General features: G+C 41.9%; 1 protein-coding gene across 4 annotated transcripts in view; it reads right to left on the minus strand.

The window, feature by feature from the left end:
* The window catches only part of LOC129702860 (rho GTPase-activating protein 6-like), a 427,624-nt gene that overhangs the window by 131,525 nt on the left and 278,167 nt on the right, over positions 1-17,932 (minus strand). The gene's annotated exons all lie outside the window — the stretch shown is intronic.

Below are 17,932 nucleotides of genomic sequence, written 5' to 3' on the forward strand. Positions count from 1 at the left end.
TAGGATTTTGTGGAACGTGATCGTTTGGAACGTTGCGGTTGCAGCGAATTTAAACCCCATATCGGCAGGAAAAATACTGCTGGTTCGTATGGATCCTAAGTCACCTTTTCACAACGTAAAATTTTGATTAAAGGCATCCTAAGAAGCAGGTTTATATGTAAAGTAAACGGCTTTCCTTTACCTGCCATACATGAAATCCGTCCCCGTTGTCGGTGTGACAATGTAGGCAATGTAAGAATCAAAGAGAGGTCATGGATGTGCCTGACAGAGAATAAGTTGCAGGGGGTGGGGAAATAAGAAGAGTAGAAGGTTCAAGTTTCTACTGCTTTGTTACAATGAAAAGTTTGTCAGAAGCACATTCATGTTTGTACTGCAACCAAACTCACAAAACAGATCTTACTGCATGTGGCTGGAACAACATTTAAAAATTAAGTTTTATGTTTGCAAATCATTGATTGGGCCTTCAGATGGTAGTATTTGAAATATACTATTTATTAGTATACTATACTACTCTACTATATAGTATTTACTATATAATAGTATTACGGAGAGGTGGCTTTTCTAAAAAAAACCTAAAAAAAAAACATTTTAAAAAAAGGAGAAAAATGAAAGGAAAGGGCTGTACCACGAGAGAGAAACTCATCAAGGCCATAATTCAACTGTGATATCGAGATGAAAAATCCTGGGAAACTGTCAGAATCTGGTTGATACCATGCCAAATTGTGTCAAAGACATGATAAAGAACTGTTGTGGACATATAATGCACCAAAGACATAATGGTGCAATGGTAGTGAATGGAAGCTAGCCATGTGACATGTACATTTACTTATTATATCCAAATGTATGCTTCATTCAATTAAATGGTACAAGGATGTGTAGCAAATTGGGTGCTCAGAAAGGTCCAGTGTATTGGCGGACTGCAATAGCTGACAAGTCACACAAACACTCCACGTTTTGCAGAATCCAATCAAAGGTGATAAAATAACAGAGTTTTCTTCCAGCCCACTCTATGAATGTTAAGAAAAGACAATTTGGTTCAATTGAGTGACTTTCAAAGAAAGAGTAAAAGATCTGGTAATCTACTGTCTATTTTCAGTCCTTGTTGTGCACAAATTGACAGTTTATTCCTACATTATAAATAATTACACTTCAAAAGCAAATTGACTGATGTGTTTTGAGGTCATGAACAGTGCTAAATGAATTATTGTTTCCTTTCTTTTGAGCTAATTGGCAATGGGTAACTTCTCAATAAATACCCATGAATGGGCTTTGGATACAAAATTGGAAAAATACATTTTGACATAATTTATAATATAGTTTTAGAATAACAATTCGCAACAATTTGAAATACAAAACAGGGGCTCTCCGAGTTATGAATGAGATGACTTGCAGAAATCTAACCATAGGCAAATTCTCCCATACATTTCGTAAACATTTTTGATAAAATGTTTTCTTGCGTTATTCATTAATGACTGTGTACAGTGCATATTCCACTAGTTTACTTAGGGGTGGTGATCGGCTGATTATTCCATGAAATTAAATTAGAACAAGTATACGTAGAGCAATACAATAAGGATAGCTAAAGTAAATAGGTATTTTTGACAAGTAAAAATCGACAGTTCTCAGGAACCCAGGGATACCATGTAACTGCAATGCCAATACCTGGTACTGGCACTAGATGGAGTTAAAGTGAAAAGGAAGCATTAATGACCTATTGTATAATAACGTGATATTTATTTGCGCAGTGTAAGTATTAATAAGGTTGATTGTGCTTACAGCTATTAAAAATGATTACTATTAACGAGGTCACCAGAATCTGAATCCATATGTGTATGAATAAAACCAAAAATCTGCAAGAATGATTTGTCCAGCTCTTTCTGAAACTGTACCGAAAAGATAGCATTAAAATACCTGACCAATTTGAAGATTCTCCAAAAAATATTTTACCCTAGCTAATGGAGGGACCTTTCTAAAGCCTGACAACAGAAGGGAAGAAGCTGTTCCTGAGTTGTTACTGATCCCTATGACATGCCACTAATCGCTGCCTGCCAAATGGTAAAAGACCTGGTTATTCCTATGATCTTTCCTAGTTGATTGCTGCAGACTTCCAGCTGGAGTTGTTTAATAGGGACGTGGTAAAAGAAGTACAAAATCAATCAAGAAGAAACGCATGAAAATTATTGTCCTGTATTTATGACAAATTTTATAGCAGGTGCTGAAAGTATCCTGTGCTTTGTAAAGAATATTTAATGTGCTATAAAAATAATTTTAATGCCATAGAAATATTCTATAAGGTATTATATAACTGCTTTATGCACCACAAGAAGCTATATTCTCTTCTTAAGAATTGAAATGTTATTTTCAGGATCTTAAGCAGCTTTTAAAGAATTTTGCTTTCACATTAATCTTCAACCACTAAATGATAACACACAGGCGGCTGCTTTGTTGTATACGCTGTCATCAACAGCTGGTGAAGATGCCGTTTGGACTTAGAGCAGTTGGAAATGTAAAAGAAGAGTTAGTTCAACCTCCACCAACAGAGCTTAGAAATGGAAGAAGGGAGGATTCCGAACACACACTGCAACCAAGACAAAAATAAGATTTGCTGGAGAGTAATGCTTCTCCCCAGGATACAATGAGAACTGAGTACCCCAAATATTATTCTGACCTCAACCGGTTGTGTTTTATGGATGGCACATCCATCACCTTAGAATGACAAAAAAATGACTTTGTTCTAGGTAATTAGTCTTTCAAGTCAAGACTTATTGCCTCCATCTTAATCTTAAAATATGCCTTTATAGACCAGGTTTAACAGAGCAAAAGGAACAAAGCACCTCACAGGGGCATTGTCAAACAAACTTTGGCACAGGGCTGTAAAAGGAAATTGGCAGGTAGCCAAAATTGGAGGCAAGGAAAAGTGACAACTTACTTTTCTAAAGCACCTTTAATATAGTGAAATGTTGCATGACATTTCACAAGAGCATTCTCAAACAAAATATAACACAAAGTTAAATTCATAGAAATCTTCATAAACAACATAAAATAAGGCATGGGGGGGGGGGGGCATAATTCTGTAGCTTCAGTGACCAGTGGAGGGTTGAAGGAAAAAGGCCAGAGTTGGTGGAATGGAGAGTTGTGTCAGGGCTTCAGGGGGGGGGGGGGGGGGGGGGGGAATTTATCTATACAATTTTAAAAATGCAGTATTTTGGATCCTGTTCGCTCATTGCATTGATCTACATGCTCTTTTCCTCTTCCTGTTCAAAGCTGAATTTATGGAGATAAATGGAATCAGGACTATGAAGAGATTTTAGAACAAAATTGTAAATATGCAAAGTCCACAATCTGAAGTTCAAGATCATCTTTAATCAGTACCCATATTATAACTGTACAGCAGGTCGTTGGTTGATAGTACATCGTGACCGCTTCCAAGACTGAGCGGTATAGGAAGTGGGTGTTAGTATAAATCATACAGTAGGGTGGGATTAGTGATGCTATTCTACTATGATTGGCTTTCATGCATAAACCAATCTACAAAAGATGAACATTTTGAATTTAAGGAGATGGGAACCAATTAAAAGATGTTAACAAAGATGGCTTTAATTCTGCTCCCTTTGATTCTGTTTAATGAATGCACTTTTTTATGGGGAAGGATATTTCATTATTCTCTAGATTTAAACTCATGCCTCTTTTCCCTAAGTCAAGGGCCTAAGGGCCAAGTCAAATAGCCCAGATTACTAATTGACACTTGTGGTCTTTAAAGTACCTCCTTCCATTCCAGCACTCTATACACATTTTCCCATACTAATAATCATTTATTTAATAACAATATTTCCAATGCTTTTTTCAGGTTGTCTACGATCTGGCTAATTTATCTTTGTAGTACAGGGGGTACTTAAAAATTCTAAAAATATGCAATTATATTCTGCCTAATTGCTACAAGCAATATTAGATTAATCAATGTCCCTTCATGTGCAAGTTAATAACAATTGCTAAGTATTAACTGGTTGGCCTCATTGTTCATTTCCATCTGTATTACTTCTGCCAACTCCAACTTATTCAACAAAACACAAGTGATGGAGAAACTCAATGGGCCAGACAGCGTCTGTGGAGGAAATGAACAGACAACTTTTTTGGGTTGGGATCCTCCTTTAGATTCACAGATAACATTACAGCTTTGGTCCCTTCTTCAGACTTTGTGGCTCCAACTCCTACATATTGTTGCATTCTCCATTTTCATTAGTTTATATCTCCGCCAAAAAATAATCCACTTCTTCATTCTGCTTAAGAGATCCACCATTGAAAGCTATTATATACTGTATCTAAATTGACATTGGTAAATTGACATTGCTTTTTGTTTAATAGATTTTAGAGGCTCTGATTTCAACATGATGGAGAATAGTTTCTAGAGTTTATTTTTTTAAATAATGCTATGATTAGGGAATATGATTACAAAATAATTCCAAATATTTATCAATTTAGTACAAGTGCAATGGAGTTTGACAGACCCATAGAATAGGAAATTTTATTGCATCAGCTTCAGATCACTTTCATAAAGAAAGATTGGCATTTAAACGGCACCGCTTTGTAAATTCCACGGCACCCCTGGTCAATTCAGTTTTTGTTTGAACAGCATCAGACCAATGTGTAAGTCCCACAAACATCATTAAGATTATGACAAGGTGGTCTGTTTCCAGCTTCAGTTGAAGGAAGAATATTGCCCATGGCATTAAGGTTAACTCCCTTTTTCTTTTCCAACCAGCCTTTGGGGATCTTGCAACCACTGAGCCACAGCTGATAAGGAGTTGTGGGAGAGGTCTAGCTGATGGAGTTCGAGTGCATTGAAGAATGCTCGATTTTATTTTTATTTCAACCAATTCTGCCAGATATAAACTGAATTACTGCACATCAAAGATCCCAGGGTAATTCCACAGTAAATAGGATAATCCTTTGCAATGCTATGTGAAATTTCAATTTTTCCATACAGATTTACCCTTTTTTTAGCTTAGATATATCAAAGGGAAATGTATTATTATGCACCTGGTTCCAAATACATTGAGAACAGTACAAGTTAGGTCCTTGCAACCAGATAAATAAACAAAGAAAACTTTTAATTTACTTGCAGCTGGCCCGAAGACATACAGCTGACAGTTCACATTTGTATGCTTTGGTCAAGCTATCAGAGGTTCAAGAGATTTTTTCCCCTCTTTTTTCTTGGTATGATGAAGGAAGTCCTACAATACGTGGAACTAATCTATCACAAATTCAATTCAAGTATTCCACTGACGTCCCATCTATAAACTTTAGTATTCCAAACTGCATCAAATTCTGTTCACCGTTTCTCCCTTCTTTTAGCTAACCCACACTGCTTCATTTGCTCAAATCCTTTCATGGCCCTGTTATCCATGCTGCACTTCCTCAGAATTATAGAAGAAAAATATTTAGTTTATTGCTACGTGCACCGAGGTACAGTGACACGTTTTTGTTTTGTGTTAACCAGTCAGCAGAAAGACAATACATGATTACAATCGAGCCATCCACAGTGTACAGATACATGATAAAGGGAATGATTTAAATAACATTCAGTGCAAATTGAGCCAGTAAAGTCCGATCAAAGAAAGTCCAAAGGTCTCCAATGAGGTAGATAGTAGTTCAGGACTGATCTCTAGTTGTTGGTAGGATGGTTCAGTATTGGGATTTTTTGTAGTTTTGTATGGTTGAGATTTATCTATATACTAAAAGTTTGATCTTGACCGCTTCCTGTTGTTTTGAAAATTGATTTTAGAAAAAAATAGCTGCCACTTACAGCTGTGATTTTTGGCCATCTTACTCAGAGTCCCCCACTGCTGTGCAGGACCAGAGGATGTTTCCCATTGATGAAAAATAAAAGAGTTATTAGTGTTTTAAAAATGTTGATATTCTCTCTCCTGAAGGCCACACCCCCTCCGGAGGGACTATAAAACCCAGAAGTGTTGAGTGCCTCAGTCAACCTCTGCAAGATGGGGGAGCAAGAGAGCTGTGAATAACACTAACACTGTGAATAACCTAAAGCACAGCAAATGGTTGGTGGTGGTTGGTTTGAAATAAAGCATATCAAATGGTTGATGGTGGTTGGTTTGAAATAAAGCACAGCAAATGGTTGGTGGTGGTTGGTTTGAAGTGGCAAATGATTAAAAGTCTAAACTTGTCAACTTTCTGTTTGCACAGTATATTGATTTTAGATAGAAAGCTACCACTTATGGCTGTGATTTTTGGCCATCTTACTCAGTCCCCCTCCTCTCATCAGGTGCAGAGGATTCTTACCATCAATGAAAAATAAAAGTGTTATTAGTGTTTAAAAAATGTTGAGAATCTCTCTTCTGTCAATCATGCCATGAAGGCCACGCCCCTTCTGGTGGGAGGGGGGAGGTATTATAAACCCCAAAGTGTGGGTGTGGCTTAGTCTCTGCAAGATGGGGAAGGGAGAGGTCATGACTGTCTGAGCTGTGAATCAACTGAACACACTGAATGTCTACTGAATTATAAGTGTGGTGTTTTGTGTGGTTTTATGTTGGTTTCACCCTGCTTGAAATGGTATGAAACTGCATTTGAATGTGGTGGCCTTGCACCCTGCAAGAATTAGTATGAAACTGCATTTGAATTTGGTGGCCTTGCACCCTACATGAAATGGTATGAAACTGCATTTGAATTTGGTGGCCTTGCACCCTGCTTAAAATGGTATTAAACTGCACTTGAATTTGGTGGCCTTGCACCCTGTTTGAAGTGGTATGAAACTGCACTTGAGTTGGGTGGACTTGGACCCTGCTTGAAGTGGTATGAAACTGCACTTGAATTTGGTGAACTTGCACCTTGCTTGACGTGGTAGGAAACTGCACAAATTTGGTGGCCTTGCACCCTGCTTGAAGTGGTAAGAAACTGCATTTCAATTTGGCGGCCTTGCACCCTGCTTGAAATGGAGTTCAATGAATAGCCGTATTCCTTGAACAGCCAGCCCACCAGCCGTGAGTGAGCTGCCAGCACATCAGGCTTGAGTGACTGAGCTGCCACCCCAAGAATCCATTTGACCCACAATGTCCATACTAGCCCTCTGGAAACCTGTCCCTTCAGCCCACAACACCCATACTAGCGCTCCAGAAAGTCCCCCCCGGCCACCAATATTGGAATTAGTGGAGAGGTGGAATATTGCATTGGACCAGCCCCCCCGTGTGAACATGGGACCCAACGGGTCCCACTTAGTCTGGTAGTTTCCTATAGCTCCGTGAGTCTGCATGCCTCCAATTCTAGGCTCTTGTGCATTTCCAGTTTCCTTTGCCAATCTCTGATAATGAAGTTTAAATCTTAAGCTCTACAATTACCTTAACAAATGCCCCAACATCTCTCCTTTAACATTATTACTTAGGTCAATATTTTGGACACTTGTCCCAATATTTCTTTATGTAGCCCAATGTAAATTTCTTTATCTGTTTACACTCATAAAATGCTGTAGACTGATCTATATATTAAAGGCAACATAAAAAATCAAGTTGTTTTCTTAGCCAGCAGTTTAAACAGTACAGATAATTTGGAGCGAAGGAAATAGGCAACGTTTCGGGCCGAAACCCTTCTTCAGACTGAAGAAGGGTTTTGGCCCGAAACGTTGCCTATTTCCTTCACTCCATAGATGCTGCTGCACCCGCTGAGTTTCTCCAGCTTTTTTGTGTAACCTTCGATTCTCCAGCATCTGCAGTTCCCTCTTAAACACAGATAATTTGGCGTTTCCTTTATTTATATAATGAGAACTTGTTTCAACGCACACGCATTTTTAATATTTGTGATGGTTACTTCACGTTACAGGTTTTTCCACCCTCTTTCACAAGTCCTGAAATTCACAACCACAAATGAAAAGAAGATTGGATTAAAAAAATATAGATGCACAAAACTTTGATCTGTTATCTAAATGGATTGCTTCCAAATTAATCTCATTAGGAACACCAATGATGTATTTAATGCAAACCACATTAGCATTAGACAAGTAACACATAGATTGTGATAGATTCGTATTGCTTGTTATTTGAGTAGAGATGTTGTTGTTTAGTAGAACAAAATGATTTAGGTTGGATATGCATGCTGCTAAGAGTTACCTGTTCCAGGCAGAACAGATCCAATCCTGGGATTGTACAAATGGCCTCAGTAACCCAGAGATCCCAAGATTATAGCAATTTTTTTATCACTATCTGCTTTTGATGAATCTTTTTTTTCATAATGTGGCGTGTAAGTTTGTGGACATTGCAACTTCAATGTGATGATTATCTCTCAAGGACATGAGAAACCAGCATCGGGCTTTACACCCCTGAGGGATAGGCACTCTACCACAGATAAAGATAGTGATGATAGCTTTCCCTTACTGATGACTAAACTCAGACAGATCTAAACACAGCACCACACAGGGGACTCAATAGAACTAGCAGGTTCCGTTTAAATTTAGCAAACCCATCTCTCATTGCAGACCCTAATTCATAATTTTCTCTTCAGATCCAATGTTCTAATTTCTTCCACTAATTACATCCAGCATGTTGTGCTCTGGTCTGTTTCCACAGTGAAAGCTTAATTAGATGGCCATGTCATTGGCCTGAGCTAGGGTGAGGGTGGAGCAATAGAATTGGCCAGATGCATTTTGGAGTGGTGGTGGGAAGCATCATTATTGTTGTGTGCCCTGCTGGATGTCAATGCCGTATCAGAGAAATTATGAAACATAGTTTGATCCTGTTACAATTATCTGCTCAGTGGAGAGAGTATAATGAACCCTCCTTACAATGGATTTTGGTTATAGTACACAGACCTACTGATGTTGCTGACACCAGCACAGCTCGCAAGGTGCACCAGCAAGCCTTTCTTCACCAGCTGATGCACCGTCCGGTTGAGGCAACTGTTATTGCAACTCACATTGGGGACAGCACTTGCTAATTTTTAGTACATACAATTTTAATACCTTATACGGTTATAGTGGACATTCGGCAATTACAGACATCATCCCCCCCACCATGGTCTGTTATAAGATGGGTTTACTAATGCATCAAAGCTGACTTCACCACTATATCGACATGGTGAATAGCATTTAGCAAATGAACCTCAGAAAAGTATTTAAATGATTTTAATCAATTAATCATTGCACCACACAAGTGGTTAAAATACACAAATCCAGGAAATACTGCATGTGTTGATTTTTAACAGTACAAAATAGTTGGTAATATATTTTAAATGTTTAATCATAGAAGGTCAAAAAAAGAGGTAATTTGGTCCATCATTACTGCACCAGCTGTATTATTTTAAAGAGCTGTGCAATTCACCTCACTTGTTTACCTTCTCCTGTGCCTGGTAAGTATTTCCATTTTGAGTACATTTTACTTAGATTTTTTACTAAAAGCTCCAAATCAAAAATGGTGTTCATCTATTTCACTTAACAAAGGCAATTATTATGACTTCAAATACAATTCCCCGAAAACTACTAATCACGGGAAAATATTTAATTTGAAAATTTAAATGAATTGATGAAATAATTACATTTAACAATTTGGCTAGTCAGCAAAGAAATGCTTTGTATATGAAAAATTAGATGACTGCAATGCAGAATTATCCATAAGTTCATATGTCACATGTCTTTGAGATTTGTTCCCAGAAGATAAAAAGTAATCAGGAATGGATTGGTGCCCATCTCCTAACACTTCAATTATTTCCCTGATTACAACAGAGAACCAATGCAGAAATGCAATTAAATAAACATGACCTTTCTGAAGGCAAGCAAAAAAGGCAGTGATGCTCAACCAATAATTTTAGTGGTTAACAAAGGGTAGAAAGAAAATACTATTCCATTTGTCTTCTGCCTTTCAAGCATTTGGAATGTCTCAAGATGTTTTATAACTAAGGGAGTATTTTTAAAACAAAGGCATTGATGTAACAGAGGAAATGTTGCAGCTGGTCTATACACAGCAAGGCTCCAAAACCAAAATAGGCAAAACTGTTTAAGATATGTTCGTTGATTAAGAGTCGGATATACATAACTACTTTATACTGATTCACCAAAAGTGCTTTGAAATTCCTCCGCATATCGTAAGATTGGTTGACCATTGGTTACCTATTCACATTACCCACTAGGGGCAATTAACTGAAACCATTTAACATACATACCCGCACATCTTTGGGATGTGGGAGGAAGCCGGAGCACCCATATGGGAGCCCATGCAGTTGCAGGGAGAACGTGCAACTCCACAGCACCCCAGGTTAGGATAACACTGTGAGGCAGCAGCACTACCGCTGTGCCACTGTAGGGTTAACCTTAAGATGGTACTTGAGTCGCAAGGGATTGCAGAAGTTGGGAATGCATTAGAGATGGTTCGGTGGAGAGGATCAGTGAGGCTAAGAGAAGAGGAAGAGGTGCCTGGGGTGGGGAGGAATTCAAGTGGGTGGGCAGGGAGAGGCAGAAACTCATGAGAAAAATGCTCAGAAGGGAGCATTATCAGTGGGGGATGGGTAGGGTGGTGATTACTTAAACCTAAACAGATAATGAAGGAAGCTACCTTGAGCAGACTTGCCTGTCAGGTTCGGGTTTTTCAACCGATGTTGTAGCTGGACTCAATCCACTGATTGATTTCAGCTTGCAGTGTTTGTGGCCTGCACCACTGGCAAGGGTCAATGGTGTGGTGGAATTTCACACTGGTGCCATCAATCAGGTGTGGAGGAACATTTGACAATATCACATGTGCCTAACAGCCTCCATGCAGATGTGTTGCAAATGCACAGAGGCTAGAGAAGGGTACTGGCAATAAATCTTATTTAGTAAAATGATTCGTGATAAAGTTGTTTCCAGAATCGATTTTCAGGGCCATTTTCACTTCGAACCAAAATTGAATGAGATGACCAAGGCTCGACAATGTTGACATTTATAATTAACTCACTCCATCTTTCCATCATTCCACTTTCAACAAAGTTGGCTTGACCATGTAAGCTGCACATACAATTTCTAATACAAAACAATAGCTACATCTGGAGCCCTCGGGTGTGTTCTCATAATGATCCTGTAAGAAGCTTTTAATGTTCTTAAATATTCGCAATTCTATGATCTGTGGTAACAAGAACATACTTCACCCTAAGGCATTCCATAACGCATCTAATTGGATGCCACATGTTTCACTGTTTCCAAGTTCCATCCATTTAAAATAAATACACAAACACAGCTTCCATCTAAGTTAACAGCACGTTAAAAACTAATGTCGTTAAGAGTTTTGTTGTCTGCAGTACTAACCTTATATGCAGCAACAGCCCATTCGTGCTCATTTATTTAACTTGTTAAAAAGAAGTTCCAGAAGGGACAAAATTGAACAGAATATCTAGGGAAAATAAAAAATAATTTTATTTCTTATTGAGAATCAATTTTTATAAGTAAGGACGGTAAACAAAAATGCTGGAGAAACTCAGTGGGTGAGGCAGTATCTATGGAGCGAAGGAATAGGCGACGTTTCGGGTCAAGATCCTTATAAGTAAGGACACTCAGTTCTAAAAAAGGTCTTTCAGTAAAGAGGGCAAGAACAGAGAGTTTGGTGTTCAGCTTTCAGATGAAAATGAACTGGTTTCAACATCCAATATTCACTGGGGAAGATTGTAGCCAATGACTGCAACCTTTTGGAATTGCTAATAAGATATTGATAAAAATCGCTTTTTAAGATCCAATTATGTAAATCTATGTATGTTCAGGCTAATTGCAACCTTTGAAGCTTCTGGGCCGCCCTGCCCACTGCTTCAGTCCTTTTGTATAAACCCTAATGAATTATTAATCCATTTGCTGATTTGGAAACTACAATGAGCTTCAGCTGAAAACTCCAATTTGTATTTACACACTCAAATATAGATTGTTTCAAAAGGGAAAAATGGTAGAGAGTGCATGCAGATTACCTGGCCATTTCAGGAAATTATGAATTTGAAAGTCTAATTCCTGATATTCCGAAAGCAAGGTAGAAATAATTATTGAACAATTCACTCCTTTTGCACTCTGTAAACAACTTTAGTTCCTCATCAATACAGTATACTGTATTTCGTAAATGCTAATTCTCTCTGCTGCCGAGTCTGGTGCCGTAGCCCTCGCGCCAAGAAGCTGGATGCTGCCCTCAACAGCGCCCTGCGGACTGTCTCCGGATGCCTACGAGCCACCCCAGTAAACCAACTGCCCGTCCTCGCTGGCATCGCCCCAGCCAATATCAGATGAGAAGTAGCCACGCTGGCCCTCTCTCGAAAGGCATTGACCAGGGAATCCCACCTCCTCCATCAGATCGTCACAGAGACACCATGACGAGTGTGCCTCAAGTCACGGCACCCCTTTGCCACACAAGCCCAAGAGCTGCTCTGCACAACACCGGCTGACGCTTCTAAGGACGCCTAAGGGTCAAGACGAGATGGAGAGACCAGTGGAAGTCAGCGGAACCATCTAGGCTACACCATTACACCAATGACCCCATGGACGTCCCTGGCCAGGACCTGCCCCGAAAGCAGTGGACAACTCTCAACCGCTTGAGGACAGGCATCAGACGTTATGGAGGAGCAATGAAGAGGTGGGGCCTTGAGGACAGCGCCTCCTGCGAGTGTGGGAACCCAACGCAGACAGTGGAGCACATAGTCACCAGTTGCCCCAAACACCGGCCACCGAATGGAGATCAAGGTCTGATTGACCTGGACGATGACACGTTGGCCTGGCTCGCCTCAACAGAGCTGCAGGTCTAAAAGACATATGACAGAAGAAGAAGTAAATGCTAACATAATATGTATTTGAGGAGTTGCTTCAATTGTGCAGAGATTTATACAGCAAAAGGGCAATAAATAAGGCAAAGGAAATTGTTGGCAATCACATGTAGCCCAATAAGTTCATAGTAATATTTTTTTGTGACATATATGACATATTTAAAAAAATTATAAAATGTTTTATAGGTCTTATAAGTCTGTTGAATCAGTTTGCACATTTTTCATTGTGATTTCATACTAGTGAGCTTTTTTCATTTTATCTCTCTTTAGGTAATTAAATTTACAGAGGAGGAAGCATTGGATGGCGACAACATTGAAAGGATAAGATGGAGGGATGCATGGAAGCTTGCGTACAACATTAATAGGTCAGCATAAATCAGTCTGCATACTGCAGAGCATTTTCTATTTAAAGCAATGCTGAGATGCACTAGTACTGGTTGATTGCACGAGGTTGTTGATGTGGTTGCTGCTTTTTATTGTTAATTAGACCATCCTCTAACGTGATGGGTGGCGTCGGTGCTCACCCCGGAGACTGGAGCCAATCGCCCCCATCTCCCCCTGCAAGGAAAATTATGGAATTTATGGGGGCAATCAATCATCGGGGGGGGGGAGGGGGGGGAGGGAGTGGGGAGACAGGAGCTGGGGCGGGGGGGTTGGGAGGGGGGTGACTCGCAAATAGGCATCTTGGCCATGCCCAGGAGCAAACGACAGGGAGATCAAAGGTATCAAAGGTATTTTATAGGTGTAGTGAAGTGAAATGCTTTTTGCCATTTTGCAGCACACAAAAAAAGAATCCAGACATAACACCAATGAGAGTCTTAAACACATAAAACATCCCCCCACAATGGCTCCCACCATGAGGGAAGGCACAAAGTACAGTCCCCAACCCCAGTTCACCCATAGTCGGGCCCATTGAGGCCTCCACAGTTGCCTCTACGGAGGCCCGTGTTCCAGGCCGTTCTCGCCGGGTGATGTTGCTCCGGCGTTGGGAGAGTCCTCCCAGCGGCCTGGGAACCCTGGAACGACCGCTTCCGCACTGGAGGCCGCGGCTTTCGAAGCCAACAAGGCCGCGCCGGTTGGACCTCCACAACTGGCGATCTCATCTAGAGATCCCAGGCTCCCGATGTTAAATTCAGCGCCGCCGCCTGCAGCTGGTCGCTCCACAGTCCCGCAGCTCCGCGATGTTTTACCCGGCGGTCTCAGCTCACCGGAGCTCCAGCGCAGCAACCCAGGCAAGGCATCGCCCGCTCCACGATAGCGCTCCAGCGCTGTGCCACCGCCGAAGCGGAGGTTCTGGGCGATCCCCGACAGGAAACGCCGCTCCAGGCCTGCTGATAGGCTGCGAGGACGGGTCGAAGCTGCAGCCCGGAGAAAAGCTGCCCCTCCGACCAGGTAGGGACCCTGAAGGGTAGTTTCCCCCTTCTCCCCCCCACCCCCCACATAAAAAATGTCTAGACCTCGAAACAAAACACTTAACTAACTAAAATAAAAAATAAAAGATGAAGAGACAGACAGCTGCTGTCTGGGCAGCCATGCACAGGACAGCGCCCCCTAACCTCCCACTCCCTGCCTTGTGTCCAAACACCAGGATCGTGGGACTAAAATGCAACCAGAACTTGAGGAGCAGCCCCTTCAGAAATTCGTACAGGGGCAGCAACCTCCCGCACTCCATGTACACGTGGGACACGGTCTCTACCATGCCGCAGAAAATACAGGAGGGCGGCGAGCCCATTCACCGGCCCTGTGCAACACTCTCTCCCCCTCTCTCCCCCATCTCTCTCTCCCTCTCTCTCTCCCTCTATGGCAGCTTTGGCCAGGTCCTCTCATAGATGAACTGAGGCCCACGCTAATTTTAGAGGCCCCCAAACCAAGATCAAGTAGAGGCCCCCCAAATCAAGAACCCTTTGAAGCAGACAGGCATGAGGCTCATGCCAAATGGCAGGGCCTGCCTCTGGAAACCTCTCTTTCTGCTGCATTACCATTGGCAACGTCCCCTTGTGATGTCATTGTGGCTGTGGGCAGCTTCAGAGCCCATTGTGATTGGTGCACCGTGAGTGGCATTGTGACATCATCATTTGAAGCTGCAGGAAAAAGGCTCTCAGTGAGAAGCAGTTTTTTTAAACTATAGTTGCAAATATCCTTTGAAATGGAGCATGAAATCTGATGTGAATCTGATGAGTTCGTGTAGGGGAAAAATGTGAGTAAGAATATGTAAAAATTTAAGAGGTAGCACATCACGTTTTGAGGAAGATACAATGAATACAAACAGACAGACACACACATATAAGCTCAGACTTTTATAGGTATAGAGATTCAAGCTACAGTCCTACAGAGAAGTTCTGAGGTTGACACAGGTTTCTGCACAAACCAGACATGGGTAGAATAGGAGGAATAAGGCATGATTTAGAAAACGAGCAAACAACCATTGGAGAAGGAAAGAGGGTGATGGTCATTTCTGGCCTAGGTTCTCAGATAGCAATATTCTGACCCAATCTTCATAAAGGTGCGATGTCTGAGAGGTCTTAGATAAGAATGTACCATGGGAATCTATCATCTGCCATATCAACTGGTACCACATGAGTTCAGGGTAAGGACCACACTGCCAATGTCTAGGATAATGACTGGAAGTGAACTTATTAACACTTGCATTCCTTTCTGGCTGGAACTGGAAATGTTTTACAATATCTTGTTTTTGCCAACCTCTGCCATATAAAGCATTTCACTGAAGCACTCCTTTGAAAAAGAGCTAGCTGCATTCACGGTGACCGGCAGATAGAGAGAGCCTGGAGGCAAGAGATGGCAGATGCTGGAATGTGGAGAAAAAATAACAATCTGCTGTAGGAACTCAGTGGGCCGAGCAGCACCTGTGGGTGCAAAGGATTGGTTGCTGTTTAGTCTGAAGAAAGGTCTCAACCCAAAAGGTCACTCATTCCTTCTCTCCACGGATGTTGTCTGTCCCGCTGAGTTACTGCAACTTTTTGTGTCTATGATTGGCTGTTGTTCCTGGTTGAGACCCTGCATCAGGATTAAGAGTGTAGAGGGAAGATAACCAGTATATAACAGTGAGAGGAAGGTGTGAGGCAGAAGCTGGTAGGTGTAAGGTGGAGCCCTTTGGAAGAGGAAGGTTGAGGACACACAATCCTCCACGATGGTGGAGATAGTCAAAAACTTCAAATTCCTGGGCGTGCATATATCCGACGATCTTTCCTGGACCCAGCACTGATGCAATCACAAAGAAAGCACATCTTTCCAAGCCTCTACTTCCTGAGAAGATTACGGAGATTCGGTATGTCAAAGAGGATACTCTTGAACTTCTACAGGTGCACAGTAGAGAACATTCTGACTGGCTGCATCGTTGCCTGGTTTGGCAACTTGAACGTCCAGGAGCAGAAAAGACTGCAAAAGTTGTAAACACTGCCTAGGCCATCACCGGCTACGACCTCCCCACCATCGAAGGGATCTATCATAGTCGCTGCCTCAAAAGTGGCAGCCAACATCATCAAAGACCCACACCATCCTGGCCACACACTCATCTCACCACTGCCATCGGGAAGAAGGTACAGGAGCCTGAGGACTGGAACATCCAGGTTCAAGAACAGCTTCTTTCCTGCAGCCAGCAGGGTATTAAACACTACAACCTCATAAGCCATGAACTGCAATAGACTATTATTATTATTATTATTATTATTATTATTATTATTATTATTATTACATTGTTATTGTTTGTTCTTTTTTTAATGAGTTTTTGTTATTATTTATTATGATTACATATTCTGTTGTGCTGCAGCAAGTAAGAATTTCATTGCTCTATCTGGGACATATGACAATAAAACACTCTTGACTTGAAATGTAGGGGGGAGGGGTGGGGGGTAAATTATGGCCAGGTGGCACAAGATCGAGGAGGTGGGGTGTAGAGATAGCGGCTTGAAACTGATAAGGGGTGGAGGAATTGAACAAGATGAGATTGGGTCGGGGAGGGTAGAATCAGTAGCTGGTAGGGTATTGGTGGAACCAGAAAAGGGAGGGATGATGGATGAAATCAATGGGGGATGAGATGGGAAAAGTGAACTACAGGGGAAGAAGATAGATATGTGGGTGATGGATAGGGGGTTAGGTGAGGGTTGAAGGGACAGGGTAACACATTTTGGTAATGAGGACTGGAAAAGGTAAACAAAGGAAGAGAGACCATTGGTTGCTGGTGGGATTTGATAGGAAATTGGAAAACTCAATGTACCCATCATACTCCCCAGATGGAATGTGAACGTTGTTCTTCTACATTGCATTTGGCTTATATAGAGAGAATGCATCTTGACAAGGATAATACACTTCCCCAAGGGTTCCTAATTGAGAGCATTTTGTTTTTATCTCAAGATTTCAGCATCTAGTCTCTTCTACCTCGATTTTACTGCTCTACTGCAAAAACTCTCAAAGTATGCCCACATTGAAGATGCTTTCCCCCTCCCATTTGCCGTGCAGATGCTGCCTTACCCGTGGAGTTCCTCCAGCAGTTGATTTTACTTCGGAGTCACGTGAGTGACTACGTGAAGAAGCCCGCCACGACGCATGCGTGTCATATCGCTTTCACGCTTGCGAAACGACAGGCGGGTTGGAGCGTTCCCCCGCAGCGGTAAGTTTGAAACCACGACCTGCAGGTAAGTGATTTACTCTGCGGTAGTGTTTGTCCCCGCGCTGTTTTACACAGGGGGGGAAGCTGGACAAAATAGTGTCCACAAGTGCTGCGAGTGAAGGTGGCTGGGGAGGACCGCGAAGTTGCGGGAGCCAGCAGCAGCTGAAGGCACAAGCCCCGTAAGGGATCAGCTGTGCCGATTTCTGATCCCGCGCCGGCCAGAACACCACGGCCGGGCGGGAGACTATTCAGAATGGGGCCGTCGACTTTTGACAAGTCGATAACGGCAGGAGGCGGGTGGAACGATGTTCCCCCGTAGCGGCAATTTAAACCAGGACCTGCAGGTAAGAACTGCGGTCTTTTTGTGTTTTCCCATGCTGATTACAGGTGGAGAAGACAAGGTCTGCGACAACGCTGGTGAGGGAGGACCGCGGAGCAGCGGGCAGCCAGCAGCAGCCAGTGGGACTCGGATCACCGATAGTGGGATCAGCTGCGCCCTATGTCGCCTCCGCACCAGCCAGATCCACGCAGCCGGGCGGTAAG

This window comes from Leucoraja erinacea, chromosome 13, assembly GCF_028641065.1.
Source record: "Leucoraja erinacea ecotype New England chromosome 13, Leri_hhj_1, whole genome shotgun sequence".
NCBI classification, from domain to species: Eukaryota; Metazoa; Chordata; class Chondrichthyes; order Rajiformes; family Rajidae; genus Leucoraja; species Leucoraja erinaceus.